The following is a 14,601-nucleotide window of genomic DNA, read 5'->3' as shown; positions in this document are numbered from 1 at the left end:
CTTACTGTATCTTCAGCAGCATTCATTCGTAGCTTAAATGAAATTTTACCTGTTTATCTTCGTGACAATATTACTTCTTATGTTGACGACATTCTTATTGCTAAACGTTCTTGGAGTGAGCATAACAAAATTTTGGATTCATTATTACGTATTTTTGCACGAGTTGGCATGACAGTGAACTTGGAAAAATCTGAATTTGGTCGTTCTCAGGTGAAATTTCTCGGTCACATTATTTCTACAGAAGGTATTCTCCCTGATCCAGAGAAACTAGACGCTATTCATAATTATGCTGTTCCTACCACAAAACGTGATGTTCGTAGTTTCCTTGGTGTCTGTAATTTTCTTAGACGCTTTGTTAGATTGGACAATTTGGCCACACCTCGTTTATGTGAATTATCTGGAAAAAATTCTAATTGGTGTTGGGATGAGGAAGCTCAGTCAGAATTTGAACAACTTCGTGATGCTTTAGTTGCTGCCCCACTTCTTTCACATCCGGATCTATCTAAAGATTTTTGTTTGGCGACGGACTCATCATACAAAGGCCTAGGTGCACATTTATTTCAAGAGATAGAAGAAAACGGCGTTGTAGTACAGAAAACTGTTGCCTTTGGAAGCCGTGTTCTCTCTAAATCAGAGAAGAATTATTCGATTACGGAACTTGAAGCTTTGGCTGTTGTATGGGCCTTCACAAAATTTCGCACATTTTTGTTTGGCAGACATACTAAGGTTTACACCGATCATCGAGCTCTGGAATTTCTTATGTCGACAAAATTAACTCATGGCAGATTGTCACGATGGGCGTTGTACCTACAGGAATTTGATTTTAGTATTGTTTACATACAGGGATCTTCAAATATTGTTGCTGATGCTTTATCACGTGCACCTATGGGTTTGAAACAAAGTGCTGAAGAGGACTGCAAAGAAAACCATTATTGTTTGATGTACATTCAAGGTGTTGCGTTTGAGAACTTTATTTCGTCTTCGCTCCAGGACATCGCTAAGGAGCAAAGTAAGGATCCAATCTGGAAGGACATTAAGGAGAAGTGGAGGAGAAAGGAAAGCGTAGCGATCAGACAGTATTATTTAGTTCGCAATGATATTCTTTTCAAACGAAAATCGGTCGACAACTCTGTTTGGTTAGTTTGTATTCCTGATGAGTGGGTCAATAAATTGATTTGGTACACACATTTCAGTTATGCGCACTTTGGTCCCAGAAAATGCTTTCATAAATTACGAGAAAATTGCTACTTCAGTAATATGGAAAAACGTATTCGATCTGTTCTTGCCAAATGCAAATTATGTCAAAAGGCTAAGCCGCCAACAGTTTCTCACAGAGCACCGTTGTTTCCTATCATTCCAGCGAAATTAAAGGAGATGGCTGCAGTCGATTTGTTCGGTCCAGTGGTTCGTTCTACTAATGGTTTTGCGTATATTTTCGTAGCAGTGGAATTAACATCAAAATATGTGTGTTTTACACCTTTACGCAAAGCAACAGCTCGTTCAGTATCTAATGCTTTCATCAAACATTTTCTTAAGGAAGTTGGTCATGTTGATAAGGTTATATCAGATAATGGATCACAGTTTCGCTCTAAAATTTGGCTTCGTACTCTACGGCGTCGTAAAATTAAACCAATTTTCATTTCACTTTTTCACCCTCAATCTAATCCTTCAGAGAGATGGATGAAGGAAATCAATAAATTGTGCCGTCTTTATTGTCATCAGAATCACAGAACTTGGGATCAGTATCTTCATATTTTTCAAAACATTATGAATGAACTTCCTAATGACTCAACTTCTTTACCGCCTCTATTGATATTAAAAAACAAAGCACCGTCAAATCGCATTTCTGAAATCGTTCCTTTTCCGCCTTCACGAAAACTGCGGCATTCTGAAGTTGTGAACCTGGCTCTGCAAAATATTGCATCTGCAGCTGCTAGAAGAGAGAAATCAGCTAAGCGTCCTGGTCGTTTAAAAACTTTGTCAGTTGGTCAAAAGGTATTAATTAAGTCCCATCGTTTATCTCACAAAGGAAAAGGCTTGTGTCGCAAATTTTTTCTGCTTTATAACGGTCCATATAGAGTTCGCAAAATTATTCATGATAACACTGTTGAAGTAGAAACTCTTAAATCTCGACGCTCTAAAGGGATACATCATATATCGAACGTTAAAATTTTTGTGGAATGATATAATTTTGAAACATTTTTGTGGAATGACATACTTTAGAGAAACTAACAGCTACATTTAAACATGCGGAGAGTACAAGGATACCGCGCTGTGTTTTGGCGGCGGCGCGTACTCAAAGCAACAGTCAAGTCGGCGCGCCGCACAAGGCAGCCGTTGACCGCAAACAATCACTTCTTACGTCACGCGCCTACAGCTGATCGAGCGCCCAGTGTGAATGCAATGACAGCCATAAACAAATACACAGTCTAATTTCTCGGATTAAATTCAGTATAAAACTATAGTGATTTGGTAAATTATGTTATTAACGTTCAGTATTTTTCAGGATACGGTTGTGTAAAATATTTAAGACCTTCAGGTAAATTCTGTGCATGTCCGACGTTAAGACGACTTACTATGGAGAAAATTTCAGGAAGAATGTAATTTTGAAGAAAAAAAGTAATAAACTAAAAAAGGGTAACTATTAATTGAGTTTATTTTTCAGGTAACATAATTCCACTTAGGTACGTATTTTAGATGTAATTTGCTGCTCGCGATTACGTGATTCATACTTTGTGCTAATTTCATGTTCTATGAATTTACTTGTGAAGCGACGTGCTTGTGTACATTTGCTGATTTTGACAATTATTGATTAATGAACAGTGTTATTACTTATGTATATTATGCATCGCTTGGCTGCATCGCTTGGCTGCACTGCTTTTTTATTATGTGCCTGCTGTGCTTATTTATTTAAATTATAATTGCCACCTGATTAGTTGTGCTGTTATGTATGTAGGTTACACTTTGTGATTTATCTGCTTGCGCCTTCATGTTTACTTATTAAGATTACATATAAACATTTATTTGCTTATGCTGATATGATGCTAATGACTTGTTTATCACGTAAGATATATGTTTGCTGCTTTTTGTATGGATTGCATATTTACACATTTCTGTTTTGTTGTCATAACTACTCTTCAATTTAGTATATAGAAATGCTGATATACTGTGTACAAACATAGAGACTAGGTTACACTATGGTATTAATTGTAGATTGTTCGCTTGGCAGAGCCTTGTTATAGGGATTGTGCTGCATCCACTTGTTGACATTCTGTTGTCTACTGGTATATTTACTCGCTATTGCATGTTTTGCTCACCGAGCGAGGTGGCGCAGTGGTTAGCACACTGGACTCGCATTCGGGAGGACGACGGTTCAATCCCGTCTCCGGCCATCCTGATTTAGGTTTTCCGTGATTTCCCTAAATCGTTTCAGGCGAATGCCGAGATGGTTCCTTTGAAAGGGCACGGCCGATTTCCTTCCCAATCCTTCCCCAACCCGAGCTTGCGCTCCGTCTCTAATGACCTCGTTGTCGACGGGACGTTAAACACTAACCACCACCACCACCATGTTTTGCTTACGCTCAGTGCCTTATATTTTTAAGATAAGAAAATGAACTGCTATAATTCGACGAACGACATTAGTACAAGAAAGTCATAGAAGTCACATGAGCTGAGGTTTTATGGAATCTGTATAAATTTATGTTACCAGGAAGGAAGCTAACGACATGACATACCGAAACTAGGTATAGACTATTGACAGTCATTACACTGCATTTTTCGTGAGCAATTGAAATAGGAAGTGACACTTGACACAAAAAATTTTCCACATGTTTGCTTCTGTTTGCCATAATTCTTGAAGTGGTGTACACACTGTGAAATATTATGATCATTCACACTCCGTAATCGTACTTACTTACTGAAAGTTATTCGAACTAAGTCTGTTAGAGGTCATGTATGCATTTCTTTTATTTAATGATGGACAAGGAACCAAAATGTATCTTATAATTTATAATGAGTGGAAGATTTGGGTCAGATGGATTATACAGAGGTTGTGTGTGGACACTGTGTCTTCGGATTGTATGGGATGCTGAATTGAAGTTGCACTAGGATTTTGTCTGTACTTGTTCGAGGAGACTGACTAGAGGAAAGAGTTGTTATGGAAGTGAAATGATATTGGTGCTGAGGTTTATATGTATCGACGTATTATTGAAGTATTAAGATTAAGTGATGATTATTGGAGTTTGGTGGATAAGAGGTAAAGTAAGTGAGGAGCATATTTTTTTTTTTTTTGTTGGTCCATATGGAACAAGGAGGATGAAGATGGCAGACTAGAACACTCAAGTAGAAAGAAGATTGCCTACACACACACTTTGTTAAATCAATAAGCAGTATACATTCTTTTTTGAAGAGAGGAAGTATTTGCATATCTTGGCTCACTGACAGTTGTTCAGCAACAGTACAATTTGATCTGGCTGGGCAAACATTGGTCTTGACATGATGACTATGACGTTGACTAACTATTATTGACTGTTATACATTGCTGCCACTACTACTTGGTACACATGATGAACATCAAATCTTGGACAGAGTTACATTTACACAGTTAACACTATTCAATTACACAGTAGCACTTAATGAGGATGAAAGATGAGTGGATGTGTTTTGTGCGTTTTCCTTTCCTAATCCTACCAACCTATCTCCTAAATATTATTTTATTTGTTGGTAGTGGCTTGCACTGACACCCATAAATATTATAGGTTAACTGTTATTGTGTACTGTAATAGTTAATGTGACAATTAACTGTTATCAATGTGTGTTTATTATGATTTGTATGTTTAGTGTAAGAGCATTGATTATATTTTGTTAAAGAAATTGTATGTGCATTCAAACTATTGTTCATGATTGAACTGTCTCAGTAGTTATGGTGAATAGTATGGACTGTTACTTGCACCTTTTCTACATGATTGGTGCTACAAGGATATGTTTAATTTCTGCTGATGAACTGTGTGATCAGTGATTGTAAAAACAATTATGGACTGTTACTTGTACCTTTTCTACAATATTGGTGCCACTAGGACATGTTTAATTTCTGATTATAAACTCTGATGAACAGTGTGATCAGTGACAGTGTATTTTATGGAACTGCTTCTGCTGAGAAATGTGACTTGTTGCTGTGTGTACCTGCTCAACATTGCTGGGTACCACTGATGGACTGCTTCTACTGAAATGGTGTTACTTGTTGATGTCTGCACCTGCTCAACATTGCTGGGTGCCACTGATGGACTGTTTCTACTGAAAAGATGTCACCTGTTGCTGTGTGTACCTGCTCAACATTGCTGGGTACCACTGATGGACTGTTTCTACTGAAAAGATGTCACCTGTTGCTGTGTGTACCTGCTCAACATTGCTGGGTGCCACTGATGGACTGCTTCTACTGAAAAGATGTCACCTGTTGATGTCTGCACCTGTTCAACATTGCTGGTGCCACTGATGGATTGCTTCTACTGAAATGAAGTCACCTGTTGCTGTGTGCACCTGATCAACATTGCTGGTGCCACTAATGGACTGCTTCTACTGAAATGGTGTTACTTGTTGGTGTCTGCACCTACTCAACATTGCTGGGTGCCACTGATGGACTGCTTCTACTGAAAAGATGTCACCTGTTGATGTCTGCACCTGCTCAACATTGCTGGGTGCCACTGATGGATTGCTTCTACTGAAATGAAGTCACCTGTTGCTGTGTGCACCTGATCAACATTGCTGGTGCCACTAATGGACTGCTTCTGCTGAAATGGTGTTACTTGTTGGTGTCTGCACCTACTCAACATTGCTGGGTGCCACTGATGGACTGCTTCTACTGAAAAGATGTCACCTGTTGATGTCTGCACCTGCTCAACATTGCTGGGTGCCACTGATGGATTGCTTCCACTGAAATGAAGTCACCTGTTGCTGTGTGCACCTGATCAACATTGCTGGTGCCACTAATGGACTGCTTCTACTGAAATGGTGTTACTTGTTGGTGTCTGCACCTGCTCAACATTGCTGGGTGCCACTGATGGATTGCTTCCACTGAAATGAAGTCACCTGTTGCTGTGTGCACCTGATCAACATTGCTGGTGCCACTAATGGACTGCTTCTACTGAAATGGTGTTACTTGTTGGTGTCTGCACCTACTCAACATTGCTGGGTGCCACTGATGGATTGCTTCTACTGAAATGAAGTCACCTGTTGCTGTGTGCACCTGATCAACATTTCTGGTGCCACTGATGGACTGCTTCTATTGAAAAAATGTTACTTATTGGTATTTGCACCTGTTGACCATTGCTGGGTGCTACTGCTGGAACTGTCAACTGCTTATTCTTGGGCTATGGAAAGCGTTTATGTGAATATTTGTATAAACTGATTTTTTTGTGTATTACTGTTTGTGGAAAGTTATGAGACTCTTACCTGCACATATTCGTCATTGCTGACGCTATTGATTGAACTGTTTAACCACATAATACTTGTGTTAACTATTATGTAAAGTCACATGCATGAAAGAATTTGTATTGCTTACTGTATTCTATATAATAGGTTATTGAAAGGTCAGTGCAAAGCCAAAATTTTATCTAGTTATATGGTATTTACGTATTAATATTATCTTTTATTTTTGTCTGTATTTTTTTGACGAATTTGGTGGTATTTTCACCACCAATGCTGGCAAAAATACCATCAAATTCTAGCCGTGGAGGAAGGGCATATGAAAGGTGGCTACACTGAGCCACAGCGCCAGAGATCGCTAGAGAGCATTGTTCCGCCGCCTCCACGGGAAGTCATTATTGAGATGTGCTAGAAGTCAGTGCTTGTCCAGGACTCGTAGTAGCCAGTTCGTGTTGAGATGTGCTAGTAGGGAGTGCTTGCTGAGATGTGATACTGAAAAATTCTTGTTGAGATGTTGTAATAGCGAATCGGTGTGGAGATATATTGTAATTATGAGAGTGATTTTGGTCAATATATGAAGGTAACGAAACTTGATTTATTTTTTCATTATTTCCATGTTTTAAATAATGTGTCATTACAGGTTCAGTCAACAAAGCATCTGGCTTGTGTTCTTGGATTAGAGTGTAATTGTGGTTCTCTTGAGTAATTATGGTATTTGTATTTTCTTTAATTAATTCAGTATAATGTTATTTAAAAATTGTTGTGTTGTTGAAGAAGAACCGTGCCAGATGCGTACGTTGAGTCACACTCCCACACACAGAACAGTTACTCTTGTGCTTGTTGTTGCGTTGGTTTTATAGTTGCTGGGGACTTAATTAATTAACTGTGTTAATGAAAATTTCCATTTCATTCTTTGTTATTGTTCTAAGCAGTCAGATTGCGGTTCTTCTTCAACAACACAAGAATTTTTAAATAACATTTATACTGAATTAATTAAAGAAAATACAAAATACCATAATTACTCAAGAGATCCACAATTACACTCTAATCCAAGAACACAAGCCAGATGCTTTGTTGACTGAACCTGTAATGACACATTATTTAAAACATGGAAATAATGAAAAATAAATCAAGTTTCGTTACCTTCATATATTGACCAAAATCACTCTAATCATTACAATATATCTCCACACCGACTCGCTATTATCACATCTCAGCAAGCACTCCCTACTAGCACATCTGAACACGAACTGACTACTACGAGTCCTCGACAAGCACTGACTTCTAGCACATATCAATAATGACTGCCCGTGGAGGCGGCGGAACAATGCTCTCTAGCGATCTCTGGCGCTGTGGCTCAGTGTAGCCACCTTTCAGTGTTTAACAGTAATTCACAAGACTGACCGTCTGTACCATGTGCAATGCATCCACAGATGTCCCAGTTTATACTCGGCAGTTTGGAGTCACCTCCACCTAATATTACTTGCTCTGGGTATTTAAATGCTGCTGATTGTAGTCTTTCTTTAAATGTTTCTAAAATTGTCACAGCGAGAAAAACATCCAATAACTAACTTGAGTTTACCTAGGCTAGTTACTGGAGTCACGGATAGACTCAACTTCGACCTCAACAGACACAATATTTTTTTTCCGCTGCAATGAAGACTCGCCATCATATGGCTGGCGTCTATCTGTCTTTTCGATGTATAATGAAGAGCCAAAGAAACTAGTACACCTGCCTAATATTGTGTAGGGCCCCCGCGAGCACGCAGAAGGGTCGCAACACGACGTGGCATGGACTCGACTAATGCATGAGGGAGTGCTAGAGGGAACCGACACCGTGAATCATGCAGGGCTGTCCATAAATCCTTAAGAGTACGAGAGGATGGAGATCTCTTCTGAACAGGACATTGCAAGGCATCCCAGGTATGCTTAACAATGAGATATCTGAGGATTTTGGTGGCCAGCGGAAGTGTTTAAACTCAGAATAGTGTTCCTGGAGTCGCTCTGTAGCAATTCTAGACATGTGGAGCGTCGCATTGTCCTGCTGGAATTGCCCAAGTACGTCGGAATGCACAATGGACATGAATGGATGCAGGCGATCAGACAGAATGCTTACGTAAGTGTCACCTGTCAGAGTCATATCTAGACGTATCAGGGGTCCCATGTCCGCTCCCAGTCGCTGAGTGGTCAGCGCTACAGAATGCCAATCCAAAAGGCCCGGGTTCGATTCCCGGCTGGGTCGGAGATTTTCTACGCTCTGGGGCTGGGTGTTGTGTTGTCCTAATCATCATCATTTCATCCTCATCGACGCGTAAGTCGCCGAAGAGGCATCAAATCGAAAGACTTGCACCCGGCGAATTGTGTACCCGACGGGAGGCCCAAGTCACATGACATTTATTATTTTAGGGGTCCCATATCACTCCAGCTGCACAGGGCCTCCACAAGCTTGAACAGTCCCCTGCTGACATGCAGGCTTCATGTATTCATGAAATGAGACTCGTCCAACGAGGCAGCATGTTTCCAGCCTTCAACAATCCAGTATCGATGTTGATGGGCTCAGGCGAGTGCAGTCATCAAGGGTACACGAGTGGGCCTTTGGTTCCGAAAGCCCATATCGATTATGTTTCGCTGAATGGTTCGCACGCTGATATTTGTTGATGGTCCAGTACTGAAACCTGCAGCAGTTTGCGGAAGAGTTGCACTTCTGTCATGCTGAACAATTCTCTTCAGTCGGTAATGGCCCCGTTCTTGTAGGATCTTTTGCCGACCGCAGCGATGTCGGAGATTTGATGTCTTACCGAATGCCCGGTATTCACAGTACACCCATGAAACTGTCGTACGGAAAAATCCCCACTTAATCGCTACCTTGGAGATGCTACGTCCCATCGGTCGTGCGCGAAATATAACACCACGATCAAACTCACTTAAATCTTGATAACGGCCACTGTAAGAGCAGTAATCGATCTAACAACTACACCCGACGCTTGTTCTTTTATATAGCCACTGCCGACCACAGCGCCGTATTCTGTCTGTTTACATATCTCTGTATTTGAAAACGCATGCCTATAGCAGTTTCTTTAGCGCTTCGGTATACATAATTTGGAACTTTCTACATCGAGTATCAACAAGCTCTCGGTTCCAAGAATAATTTCAGCCCAACAACTTTCCTGGCAGGCAGTAAATTCGGGAACTTTGTTCCAAATACTTCGAAGATGTAATATTTAAATTATGATAATCGAAGTGGCTCTACTTTGTACTCGGTCTGATTTCGCTTTGTGCGTGTCGACTGGCGGGTGTTCAGCAAAGGACGGGCCGGAGTGGCCGTGCGGTTCTAGGCGCTACAGTCTGGAGCCGCGTGACCGCTACGGTCGCAGGTTCGAATCCTGCCTCGGGCAGGGATGTGTGTGATGTCCTTAGGTTAGTTAGGTTTAAGTAGTTCTAACTTCTAGGGGACCGATGACCACAGCAGTTAAGTCCCATAGTGCTCAGAGCCATTAGCAGAGGACGTCGAACTATGGCCCAGCCTGAAAACAAGCAACGCACTCTCCACAGGCTACACGTGTAGCAGAAGTCCTCTGTAATCGTTTGTGTAAATCATGTCGATGAAGAAATGAAGACCTTAACTTTGACAAGGTCTACAATGACCTGGTAAGGGCGCGTGGACGCGTGTACATCGATCACACCCAGAGTGCGTCGAAGTGCTTTGTTTTTACTAAATTCCCGTAGTAAAAGTCTTGCAACTAAATTGTATGGAAAGCACGACGGTGGACGCAGAGCTTCGCAGGCTGGTGAACGAGGTATGCGTGGATGTGTTGGGTCTACAAGAACCTTACCCATGAGGTGGAAGATTTCCGAGCCTTCCGAGGCTGTACATGCAAATATCAGGCGGAAGCAAGGCCGTGGCCGCAGTCGTTATAGTAAACAGTAACTTTTAAGTAACACAACTAACACTACTAATCACAAAACAGAAGACTACAGTCGGAATAACTTCAAACAGGGAAACATGGATCATCTTGTCGATCTACGTCCAGTACTCATTTGATGAAGAAGGTTTTGCTGAAGTAATAAAAGAAGTTACGCGATTTGCAAATGGTAGACGATTATTACTTTAACAGACAGAAATGCTAGGTCAACCGTCTGTCAGTCTGACAGAAGGAACGCCAGAGGACAAATAATAGTCGACGTTATAATTTAATATAATCTTTTCGTTTTAAACAAACCAAGTTAACGCCAGCTTACGACGGAAATAGTGGAGCAGGCAGCAACACAGACATTTCTCTAACGGCGCATCATTAATACTGGTAGCGAACTCGATAGAGTACTCAATGATCATAATGCAATGATTATATACACTAAAATAAACATAGGCGCAGAGTTATCAACACTGAAGAAACCGGATGGTACTACCACAAAAGACTGGAGATGCACAGCATAGTATCTCCTCAACAAATTGCTTCCTGACGATGACCACACTCAAGACAACCAACTTCACACCGATCTTCGCAGACTACTTGATGATAAATACGAAAACGAAGGTATTACTGTCCCCTTTGCTCGCTAGGAAATTTCGTTGGCAATACATAAAATAAAGAACAAAAAGCTCCGGATCTGTACGGCATCCACCCCGAAACCATCAGACAAGCTGCTCCACTTCTCGTACCATAGGTGACAGACTTATTGAATACTGTTTTATTACGAATACCGAATATATGAAAGGCGGCAAATGCAGTTACAATGAAGAAAGCAGAGGACAAAGACCCGACCGTCCCCCATGACATACAGACCAATACGCCCCATTAACGTCCTGGTTATGCGACAGACTTCAGTTGCACTGGCAGCTCTTCGGCCTCAGCTCACATCAGTTAGGGTTTCGAACACATAAATCCATCGACGATGCAGTAAACAGAGCCATAGAAATAACACAGACAATACATGACAAGTACATAGTAGCCCTCCTAATCGACATAGCAGGTGCTTTCGAGAACCTTTGTGGCCGGTGCTGTTTACGAGTCTACTGGCTCCATATAACAGCCTTACGAGAGTGTTATAAAAACAGTATAAACAGGATAGTGTAATGGAAGACTGGTCGTCAAAAAGATCTGAAGAAGGTAACCTGGGGTTGGCCACAAGGATCCATATGCGGACCGATCTTCTGGGACATAGACGTAGAGCCTTTACTAGAGTAAAACGACATGGCAAACGGTGTGCTTTCGTACACTGATATCCTTATTTTCATGGTATCTGCAAACTCCAAGTCCCAATTAGAGAGTAAAGCCACGTGGCTCCTTAGGGTAGTTGGTGAATGGTGCATGAACAACAAATTCACAATAGCATCTACTGGAACTGTTTATCTGCTTCTAAACAGCACACTGAAAAGAAATCCAATTATAAAGTTGAACAATGTATCTATATAAAGGTAAGCTGTGAAAGATACCTCGGCATTTATATTGACGAACATTTATACTTCAACGAAATGTGCCAGACTAACAATTAACAAAGCCCCTACAATCGAATTCCAGTCCACCATCACTATTAGATTTTCATCTCCTATCACGTACTGAGCCAACGGGCTTAGGGCGGTGGTAACACCGGTTCCCGTCAGATCACCGAAGTTAAGTGCTGTTGGGCTGGGCTAGCGCTTGGATGAGTGGCCATGCGGTCTGCCGAGCGCTGTTGGCAAGCAGGGTACACTCAGCCCTTGTGAGGCAAACTGAGAAGCTACTTGATTGACAAGTAGTGGCTCCGGCCTCGTAAAATGACCTACGGCCAGGAGAGAGGTGTGCTGACCACATGCCCCTCCATATCCGCAACCAGTGACGCCTGTGGGTTGAGGATAAACACGGCGGCCCGTAGGTACCTTTGGGCCTTCCAAGGCCTGTTCGGACGGAGTTTAGTTTAGTTTGCATACTGAATTACCCGTTCAATGTCCTCATATACCTTCTCTATCTATTAATCTTCGGGTTGCCACGTCGGCATGCACACCTGAACTATCGTTGTCAGTCTCGGTTTGCTATTGATTCTGACGAGAACAACACTGTCGAAGAACATTTCGCAGTAACTCACTCTCTGCGCTAACTTCCTATTTATAACGATTCCTACTCCCGTTATATCATTTTCTGCTGGTGTTGATATTATTCTATATTTGTTGTTGTTGTTATGGTCTTCAGTCGTGAGACTGGTTTGATGCAGCTCTCCATGCTACTCTATCCTGTGCAAGCTGCAGCCTACATCCTTCTGAAACTGCTTAGTGTATTCATCTCTTGGTCTCCCTCTGCTATTTTTACCCTCCACGCTGCCGTCCAATACTAATTTGGTGATGCCTCAGAACATGTTCTACCAACCGATCCCTTCGTCTAGTCAATCTATGCCACAAACTCCTCCCCAATTCTGTTCAATACCTCCTCATTAGTTATGTGATCTACCCATCTAATCTTCAGCATTCTTCTGTAGGACCACATTTCGAAAGTTTCTATTGTCTTCTTGTCCAAACTATTTACCGTCCATGTTTCACTTCCTTACACGGCTACACTCCATACAAATACTTTCAGAAACGACTTCCTGACAAATCAATACTCGATGTTAACAAATTTCTCTTCTTCAGAAACGCTTTCCTTGCCATCCCCAGTCTACATTTTATATTCTCTCTGCTTCGGCCATCATTAGTTATTTTGCTCCCCAAATAGCAAAACTCTTTTACTACTTTAAGTGTCTCATTTCCTAATCTAATTCCCTCAGCATCACCCGATTTAATTAGATTACATTCCATTATCCCTTTTTGCTTTTGTTGATGTTAATCTTTTACCCTCCTTTCAAGACACTGTCCAGTCCGTTCAACTGCTCTTCCAGGTCCTTTGTTGTCTCTGGCAGAATTACAATGTCATCGGCGAACCTCAAAGTTTTTATTTCTTCTCCGTGGATTTTAATACCTACTCCGAATTTTTCTTTTGTTTCCTTTACTGCTTGCTCAATATACAGATTGAATAACATCGGGGAGAGGATACAACCCTGTCTCACTCCCTTCCCAACCACTGTTTCCCTTTCATGTCCCACGATTCTTATAACTGCCAACTGTTTTTTGTACAAATTGTAAATAGCCTTTCGCTCCCTGTATTTTACCCCTGCCACCTTCAGAATTTGATAGAGAGTATTCCAGTCAGCATTGTCAAAAGCTTTCTCTAAGTCTACAAATGCTAGAAACGGATGTTTGTCTTTCCTTAATCTTTCTTCTAGGATAAGTCTTAGGGTCAGTATTGCCTCACGTGTTCCAAAATTTCTACGGAATCCAAACTGATCTTCCCCGAGGTCGGCTTCTACCAGTTCTTCCATTCCTCTGTAAAGAATTCGCGTTAGTATTTTGCAGCCGTGATTTATTAAACTGATAGTTCGGTAATTTTCACATCTGTCAACACCTCCTTTCTTTGGGATTGGAATTATTATATTCTTCTTGAAGTCTGAGGTTATTCCGCCTGTCTGACACATCTTGCTCACCAGATGGTAGTGTTTTCTCAGCGCTGGTTCTCCCAAGGCTATCAGTATTTCTAATGGAATGTTGTCTACTTCTGGGCCTTGTTTCGACTCAGGTCTTTCAGTGCTCTGTCAAACTCTCCACGCAGTATCATATCTCCCAATTCATCTTCATCTACATCCTCTTCCAATTCCATAATATTGCCCTATATTTATCGAACCCTAAATCCATGTCGTCTTTCCATTTCACTTCAATGACCCCTGTATCCAGATTGAATCTTAGCATTTCCATTTTCTGATTTTATAGCTTCCCTACCACGTTCAAACATCTGACATTCTATGCCACAAATCGTAGAACGTTATGCTTTCGTCGGTTATTTAGTGTTTATCTCGCGATCACTTCCCCCTAGGTAGTCCCATCCCTTAGACCCGAATGGGTGTGTTTCGGAATCTTTTGCCAACGGGCGAGATCATGCGTTTTCAATTACAGGCCATATAGCATGTGGACACACATTATGCGTCTTTAATGCAGGCGTTTCCATTGCGTTCTGCATGTTGATGCCGTTGAATATTGCTCATTCTCCCGACTTTAGACGCAGTTTCCCGCGCCAAGGGCAACATTGCGTCCTTAACTTCTGTCCCCTCCTCCGCTCTCTTTGACAAGACCGTTGAGTGAATGAGGATGTCTTCTCTTACGGAAAGCCCTCTGCCGCCATT

This window comes from Schistocerca nitens, chromosome 2 (genome assembly GCF_023898315.1).
Source record: "Schistocerca nitens isolate TAMUIC-IGC-003100 chromosome 2, iqSchNite1.1, whole genome shotgun sequence".
Lineage (NCBI taxonomy): Eukaryota > Metazoa > Arthropoda > Insecta > Orthoptera > Acrididae > Schistocerca > Schistocerca nitens.
This window is presented reverse-complemented; position numbering follows the sequence as displayed.